The following is a 9,610-nucleotide window of genomic DNA, read 5'->3' on the forward strand; positions in this document are numbered from 1 at the left end:
GAAAAATAGCTAAGAAGGAAAGAAACCATGCAATGCAGTCTTCTGGATCTAACTGAAAACAATCGCGTACCAGAATAGCAGTAAAATCCCTGCATAGAAATAAGAATCCATAAGACATTTCTGGATTACAGGTTTAATCTTCATTATTCCTCGACTTTTACTGCCATCTATTGGCTATGACTGAAAAACTCACTGTTGGCCCTTAAACATCTCTCTTTTGCTCTATGTATGTAAGAGCTACAAGTTTTAACACAAATCATATCTGCTTCACTTAGGAGGTTTGTCTTTCTTTCCCACTTAAATCACTTTGATTCACTGTTAGCTTTTAAGCACAGATACTGAATGGTATCTCTGGCAAAAATGGTGGCAAAAAAAAAAAAAAAAAAAAAAAGAATTTTGACAGGTAGAAATTACTGTGAAATGTTTATTTTCAAAACGTGAACAAAAATGTACCTCTGAAATTACACAAAAATAAGAAAACCACTACAGTTTTCCAGCCTCTTAAAGTTTCATAGATGACAAATATTCTTGCTAAGAGCTAAGCTACTTTTCAAGTAAGTAGATATGATACTTCTGTACTTGTTATCATTACTGGGACGTGGCTCAGAGAAATAAGAGAAAAGTTATCTCTGAAGAGCAGCCCATCTAGAGGAGAATCACAGAGCTCAAGTCTGTGGACACCTTGTTCCTTCATACAGAGCCAACAGCTGGAATTCATCCAGTGTTTTTAAAATGGTAAATAAATAAAAAAATATGGAAACAAATCAGCATGACTGTCGCCTCACAGTTCAGTGCTTGAGTGAACAGATTCCTCACCTTGATGAAGACCGTCCTTCTGTCATTCTGTGATTCTGTAATTCTGTGACATTCTATTGTGAATTCACTTTATGTAACATTAATCCATGTGACACTGCATGAAGTCTTGGCTGGATAAGTGATAAAAGGGAGCATCCAGAGAAAAGGAATGGAGGAGGAAGCCAATGCAGATTTAGGTAGGGCAGAAGGAAAGGATGGGTTCTGTGCCTGCGGCAAAGACAAGACGCTGGAAGTCACAGGTAGGGGAACAGGCTTTCCCTGTGTTAGCTGTACTTAGTAGCTTAGAAAGGAGCCAAAGACACACAAGAAGGTTCAGTGGATGTATGTGCCATTCAGCTGGCTTTAAGGTTCTACTACTAGAAGATTAACACAGAGGCTTCTTTAGTCTGTGCACACTAATGCTTGCACTTTTTCCAACATAGTTTGAAAATATTACACTGTAGAGAAGGGTATGAATTGTCCTGGAATATAAGCCTCTGCATGGAGCAGAGCTCTCTTCTGAAGGATAGTACAAAGCAGGGAAGCTGAGTGAGGGCAATGAGTCAACAGAGGCATCCTGGGCACCGAGTGAGCCTGAGAACAACTCTAGCAAGCTTGTGCTAAATTTCTTCCTCAGTTTCTTCATTAAAAGGCATACTGGCATGGCAGTACAGTATTATATTTTAGCCTTGTCAACTATCCAGTTTTTGACAGACTTGGGAATTGATCAAAGTTTTTTAGATGTAAGTTTGTCAACAGAGAATTTTCCGCAGCCTTTGCAGACCATTGGTCTGATCCTTGATCTCTTAGCAAAGAAACTCTTATTCTCTAGAAGCAGCAGCTTTTTCTCAAGTGCATGTCTTTCAACTCTGGCCTGCAATCAGGTTCTTGGTATTTCAGAGCTATCCAAATAGTCAAAATGACATTGCTCATAAGCTTTCCTGCATTTTGTTACACACAAGGCCTGTTGGAAATACTAACAGCCCATTTAAGTCCCTCCATCTGGATGTATCCAACATTATTTATAGGCAATAATTCTCAGATACTGCAACCAAATTTGAACTACATCTTCTGGTAGAACACATCAGCCCTTTGATCAACACTTCCTAGCACAGTGTGAAGCTGAGGGCTGTTCTGTGATGGACTGTTCTTCATTTGCCGTGCTGAAGCAGCGTAATGGTATGTAGACTACCAACACAATCATTTAGCACATTCAAATGAATTCTTTAACATTTTTGCGTACTTTGTTAATTTTATTTTGGGTAAATACATTGATGAATGCAATCCAATTTCACTGTATTCTCAGATAAATTGTCTACTGAAAAAAAAAGAAGTCCCATGTTCAGCATCAAGTTTCTCAGAGTGGGTTTGGAGATTCTTACAGGGCAACATGAAGATCAATCAAAATGACTGCTGGAGTCTTTTGCTTTCCTACCTATTATATATATATATATTTCCAAGAGAGACTACCATAGCTTCAATGTGGAATATTTGTTAGATTAGATTCTTTGTTTCTCTCCTACATCATTACTAAAAATAATGTGTATACTGAACACAGGCTGGTGGAGCAGCATTTTGCTTTCATCTGCTGTGTCCTGCAGATATTTAATCTATCAACTGTTCTGACTCCTTCTAGATTAAAGGACTTACAAGCTATCAATATTTTACAATAAAGTCAGTGTGAGGTACTTTTTCTTAATAGAAGTCTTCAGTAATAAACAAATAAAGCAACAACATCACCCCTCCCTCCCAAAAAAAAACAGAACACCAAGATACCACAAAGCCAAAGTGGCTGGATTTTGTAAAACGTCAACAAACTGACTTCAAATCAATACTAGGTATTGTATTTAAGAAATACTTCTCAAATTTCTGTTGGTAACAGAAAATTGTGATGTAAAAGTAATTAAGATCAGTACATCAATCCTATACATTTTAGATCCTATCATACACTTCAGGCTTAATCACAAGTTCATTCTTCCACTGACTCAGTAGATCAAACCTTGCATTTTAATTGTTGTTGCTGTCACATGAATGCCATAACCTTAAATTTTCCATATGGAAGGTAAAGAGAAGAGTTTAAATGACCTGCCTGTAGCAGATCATTGTATTACCAATATTAGGACAACATCAACACATGTACCAGCCGTAGTGAACATAAGGTCCTAAATATGCTAGCATGTGTGTAAGAGCATACTGTAGGACAAATTCTATCTTGAATCTGTGGTTTAAATTCATGTTTAAAGCACAAGTAGTCTCTTACATTTCCAACTAGACCAGGGAAGATGGATGTTTTCCATTTTAAAGTCAGTTCTTCAGCTTTGAATGTCTTTATTTTCCAAAACTGGAAGAAAAAAGGATATTTCTTAATTTCTTAATTTTATGAAACATGCCCCCAGAAAAATACAGCTTACTATTAAAAGAATATCCTTTTTTATTTGTATTACAGAAAATAATTTCTGTTCATGAAATCATTTAGATATGCTGTATTTAAATACTACTTTCTGCAACTGCTGAAACAAAACCATTCCACTTTATTGAAAGTTATCTATTTTTTTTTCCAAGAAATACATTACAGAAGTTATTTTATATCTTCAGATATTTCAGTTTCATTTAACATTGCATTTTCTCATTACAAAACTTGTTAGCTTGATCTGTATACCACATACTATGCAAAACCTTCAGAACTCCCATTTTCCTCTTCAACTCCTCAGTAGAAACAGTGGCCCCTAAAAAGCTACTTTGTAAGTGGAAAATGGTATTTATCTTTATAAATCATCAAGCAGACTCTATCTATCTGATCTAGAATTCTTATGTCACACCTCTATAAATTCTCATAACTCAAAAATCACTCAGATTGGTTTAAAATCTTTTTTTTTATTTAAGAAATTATGATTTTTTAATCTCTTTTATTATTTATGTTTAAAGCAGTACCTTTTCCACAGCTAGCACGGAGCAAGCAAGTTCTGTACAAAGGAATGCAATCACAGACTTTCAGGTTATAATAGGACTTGAGAGGCAACAACAATGAAACAGAGCCCTGTGGGAAAAGTGTAGTATTGGTCATAAAAATCACAAAGTATTTTCTGATCAAATGCAGGTACCTGAGGGATCCAAAACATTGAGTGCAGTTCCCTGAGGAGCTCACACGGAGCACTCGAAGAGTCAGTGACTTGAGGAGAGGAACTCACTGCACACAATGAATCTATGCTCAACAGTGTGGAAGAGCAAGAGAAAAGGTGGGGTTCAGTGCCAAACCCAACAAGAAAGACGGGCTTCCAGCCTGACATGGCAGCAAGACATCACTCACTCAGGATCTGCAAAAGCAACCATCCCTGGAGTCAGGATGTAAAACAACCTTTCCTCAGCATACCTAGGGGCTACCCTGCTCTCCTCAGCCCGTGTGCTTCCTGGTGCAGCCAAAACTCTGCTTTGTATAAACAATACACGTCATTCAGTGCGTAATGACACTTGTGCTTTAGGGTATCTTGCCTAGCCTCCATCTGAAGGTATGGATCTCCTCTGTTCCTGTTCCACACGTCCCAGCCTCATGCAGGTGTTTCATATCCCACCCAAACTGTAGAAACAGCAAGTGACTTGGAAAAGAAATAAATACGTGTTCAAGCAATTACCCAGAATCAGCAGATAGTTGAAAACAGTAGCAATAGTCTCTTCTTGCCTCAGCTCCCCTTTTCCAGAATGGTGGTTAAAATGCATTCAATAATTCCTGAGAACCATGGATACATAGCAGTAAAAGCCCTGCAGGATCCCAAAGGAAGGTACAAGTAGAATCACAGAATCATGGAATCATGGAATTGCTCAGGATGGAAAAGACCTTGAAGATCATCAAGTCCAACCACAACCTAATCATACTACCCCAACTGTAACAACCCTCTGCTAAATCATGTCCCTGAGCACCACATCCAAGCAGTTTTTAAACATATTTTTCAGGGATGGTGACTCAACCACCTCCCTGGGGAGCCTATTCCAGTGCTTAACAACCCTTTCTGTAAAGAAATGTTTCCTGACATTCAACCTACACTTACCCTGGTGCAACCTGAGGCCATTTCCCCTCGTCCTGTCACCAGTGAGAAGAGGCCAGCCCCACTCTCACTGTCAGCAGCTTGCAGTTATTGGAAGAGAGCAATACTGTCTTCCCTCAGCCTTCTCTTCCCCAGACTAAACATCCCCAGTTCCTTCAGTCACTCCTCATAGGCCATATTCTCCAAGCCCTTCTCAAGCCTTGTTGCCCTTCTTTGGACCTGCTCCAGCACTTCTATGTCCCTTCTCAGTACTCAAGGTGAAGCCTCACCAGGGCCAAGTACAGCGCAGGATTACTTCCCTAGTCCTGCTCACCATTCCATTCCTGATACAAGCCAGGATGCCATTGGCCTTCTTGGCCACCTGGGCACACTGCTGACCTGTATTCAGCTGACTGTCCATCAGTACATCAAGGTCCCTTTCCGTCACTTTCAGTCACTCCTCCCCAAGCCTGTAGGGTTGCCTGGTATTGTTGTGACCAAAATGCAGGATGGAACACTTGGCCCTATTGAAACTCATTCAGTTTAACTTGGCCCATTGATCCAGTCTATCCAGGTCCCTCTGCAGTGCCTTTCTCCCCTCTGACAGACCAACACCTCCCATCTTGTTGCCTGCAAACTTACTGAGAGCGCACTCAATCCCCTCGTCAAGATTGTTAATAAAGATGTTAAATTGAAGAGACCCCAGTAAATTCTGCATCTATTCTAAGGATTATATAATATGCATTAAATAATAGCTTGATCTGCACATTTAGTGAGGAGGCTGAAAGGGATCGCTGAAAGCTCACTTGCTGAAAAAGGCAGGATTCTGAGAGAAGAGGAAGGTGTGATCATCTAATTAAGAAATGTATAATTATCCCTACACAAAGGGGGGGCTGATCTTCAAGCTTAAAAGTAATCTCAGTTCTAGCATTTCTTAACTTTTCCTTACATAATTTTGCAGCTTCAGTGTCTTTTGTAAAATGTGTTTCAGTTCCCTTCTGAGAGTAAAACCTGAATATACTGGGGAATAGCACTTTTGTCCCACACACAGCCACTCTGACTACAATGTGTGCGAAGCAGAGTCTGGATCTCCAGTGCTTCAGCTCAGAAAGTTTCCACTTGAGGATCTGAACCAACGGCAGGCAAAGCACACAGGACACTAAACCAGGCTCGTGGGCTGCCCCAAGGTGGTAACTGAATCTGCAGCACCCCAAATACTTAGAAGGGTGCTCCTTCTTCCCTGACTTATTCATCATCAACTCATCATGTTCACTCCTTCTTACTCTTTCTTAGTTCCTCCATCTCTGTTTGCTGCCAGTTCTTTCCCTCTGATCTCTAAGCCTTTGTTTTCTCTTGGCTGCTGCCTTGGTATTTCATCTCCTGCTGACAAACATCATCCCGGATGTTTCAGTCCCTGGCAAGCCCTGTTCTTCAAGCCCTGGAGCCTATGCTCCCTATCCACCTTTTGCTTTTATTGTAACCTGGTCATCACGAGGCATGTAAAAGGAATAGTATTCTAGCTCCAAAAACTGGTGATGGTACCACAGTGACGCACAGGAACTGCAACTGTAAGAATGACCTGCTCAGCTGTAGATGGCCCACCAGAGTGTCCTACAATGATCTTGCATGATTGACATAGAATTCAAACAGCATAGTCAGTGCACCTCCACACAGCAGCTTCAGGCAATTTTTCAGCTCAACTCCACAAGTTGCTACTGATCATGTTCTAAGTGGCTTTTCAGAAGACAACTACCTGGAGAAATTTAATTGCTAATAATCTGATTGATTTTGTTTTCCTCTCATGTAGGAAATATAAAATAAGTACCCCTAACACAGCTAAATTTCAACTTTCCATTCAAAAACGCGGAGTCACTGTAACTTACAAAGATAAGCCTTACATCAATTTAAAATGAGAGAAAGCAAAGTATTTTAACCTCACCTTATTTTCAGAGCTGAGTATCTTCTGCTGAACTTTTCACACAAAAATTATGAATTTCAGTCCAAGCCATTACAGTTTGGTTGAATTATGAGCAACTAAAACTACATGCGTTAGCTTGATATTTCCCCAACTTACAGTGTTAGAAAGATGTTGATGTGCTATGGACCTATGAATTAAGAAAGAGTAGCCTGAAAATAATTTTTAGAAATGCCTAGGGGTTCTTTTCTACAAAAATGCATCATCTGTTCATTTTGAGGTGATGGTCAAGGACTTGGTGATCCTCCATCCTGCCAAAGAGGGAAAACAGTGTGAGGAGGAGGAAGGGACTATATCAACAACTGTTTGCAGAGCTGGTGTTTACAACATGGTTTCGATTTCTTCTATTATGGGATCCCACTGGAAGATAAAAATCCCAATAGACCATTTCTATGAAATCAGGATATAAGGTGACACTATGAAATGCTTGCTCAATAATATATGCAGCATGGGGAATAAACACAAGGAATTAGAGATGTGCAATTGCACAGCTATCATCTCATAGGCATCAGAGACACATGGTAGGTTGCCTCATATGACTAGAGTGTTTCAGTGGAGGGATGCAACTGTTTAGGAAAGGACAGGCTGAAAAATGAGGTAGAGTTGCCCTTGATGTGACAGAGGAGTTGGTGTGCCTGGAGTTCTGCCTGGGAATGGATAAGGAACCAACACAAGATGTGAGTAATACAAGAGATAAAGAGCAAACCATTATGGGTGACATTGTAGTTGAAGTCTACCACTACAGACTGCAACTACAGACAATCTGGCCACCTGACCATCTGCCTGTCCTTACAAGTGAATGAGGCCTACAGTTAGTCAGAAGTAGTACCCATTGGCAAGCCCTGGTAATCATGGAGATTTTTAAACACGCCCCATGCCTGTTGGAAGGACAATACAGCAGGGCATAAAGAATTCAGGAGTTCATGTTTATATATGACGTGGACATTACTGAGGTACTGAATGCCTTCTTTGCCTCAGCCTTTACCACTAAGAGTGGCCTTGGTTAATCCCAGGCCTGAGTCCAGGAGAAGGCTGGAGCAAGGCATATGTAACCTTTTCAGGGAGAATTAGATCAGGGAATACTTAAGTACACTGGACATAATAACAGGCCATGATGAGATGCAACTACGAGAGACTTGGCAGATGTCACTGCGAGATCTCCTTGATAATCCTTGATTAATAATGGCAATGTGTTGAAGAGCTCAAAGACAGAAGGAATGCATATATCACTCCTCTCTTCAAGAAGAACAAGAAGGAGTTTTCAGTAAACTACAAGTCGGTCAGATTCAACTCAGTCCCTGGAAAATTGGTGGAGCAGGTAAACCTAGAAACCATTTTCAGGCATGTGAAGGACAAGAGGGTGTCTTTCAGGAATAACCAAAGGGAAGACAAGTTTGACCATTCTGATAACCTTGTATGATGAAATGACTGGCCTAGTAGATGAGGAGAAAGCACTGGATATTGTATTCCTGGACCTCATTTAGTAAGACTTGGACACTGTCTCCAAAAAGATCCATATAGAGAAGTTAATGATATGAGCAGACCAAAGTGAAGTGAAAACTGGCTGAAGGGCCAGGGCTAACAGGGCTAATTCTGCCTTTTGCACCCACCACACACACTCAGTTGTATCAGAATCCTCATGTATATGGCATATTACGTGTGCTTGTGCACTTGGTAAGTAAAACATTGTGATCACTGATAATAACATTGCAACCTACCTGCACATGTTTGTATCCAGGATATGCACTTTCTGTACATGCAGACACGTATGCTTTCTTACTTAATTATTAAACTACAGCTTGTGTTATTCTGTAAGATAATTTAATAAGTTAACACATTTATTGTGGAAGAAACATCAAGAATAGCTGTGTGGTACCAACACATTTTATAATTTTCAAAGTCTCAACAAGAGTACAAAAAGTACAAAATAATCTGTAATTTTTTTTTTGGTGGATTTGACCACTAATTTTAATGAGTTAAACATGCATCTTCATAGTGAAAATCAACTTGTACGTGCTATGTTTCAAACTGTAACAGAGTCTGAAATGAATATTAAATGCTGGCAAGCTCAAGTTCTGGCACATTTTATGCATTTTGAGACATTGGTTGAACACAGTTCTATAAACAGTGAATATGCAGCCATGCTTTCTGTTTTGGTAACAGAATTTGAGAATAGATTTCAAGATGCCAAAAAAAATCATCATTTTTTGGTATATGCACAACTCCATTTTCAGTTGATGTACATTGCCTGCAATTTTTTTAGTGGAATGTATGGAGTTGCAATCAGATATTCAAGTCAAAAATTTGATGAAGTAAACTTTGATCAGACCCGCCCTATCAGTTGTAAAATATCTCTCACTTCACAATCACACCTTATTCATGTCATCACTTTTTGGCAGTATGTACATCTGTCAACAACTGTTGTCAAGGCTGAAATGCAGGAAGCACAAAATTTCATCAAAAATCTTTGATGAACACCTCAAGAACTCATTGAGAATTGCAACCGCTTCCATTGATCCAGACACTGATGCATTAGTTTCACAAAACCAAGGTCAAATATCCCACTAGTTTTGTTTTGTTGTTTTCTTTTTCAAAATGTTTCAGTAAAAAATAAAAGGAGTTTTGTTACTTACATACATTATATGCAGTCCAAGACAATTCCTCTTCACTCAGTGAGGCCTCAATGTGCCAAAAAGTTTGGACCTATGAAGTGCCTTGCCAAGGAACATCTGAGACTTTCTTGGAGTCAATGTTGGTATTGCTGAGTGATATTCAGCAGGGGCTCCTTTAAAGACCTTTATTTTTGTTATGAAAACTATCA

The sequence above is a fragment of the Centrocercus urophasianus genome, unplaced genomic scaffold, assembly GCF_019232065.1.
Source record: "Centrocercus urophasianus isolate 14NV4802_14NV808 unplaced genomic scaffold, USGS_Curo_1.0 seq_12, whole genome shotgun sequence".
Lineage (NCBI taxonomy): Eukaryota > Metazoa > Chordata > Aves > Galliformes > Phasianidae > Centrocercus > Centrocercus urophasianus.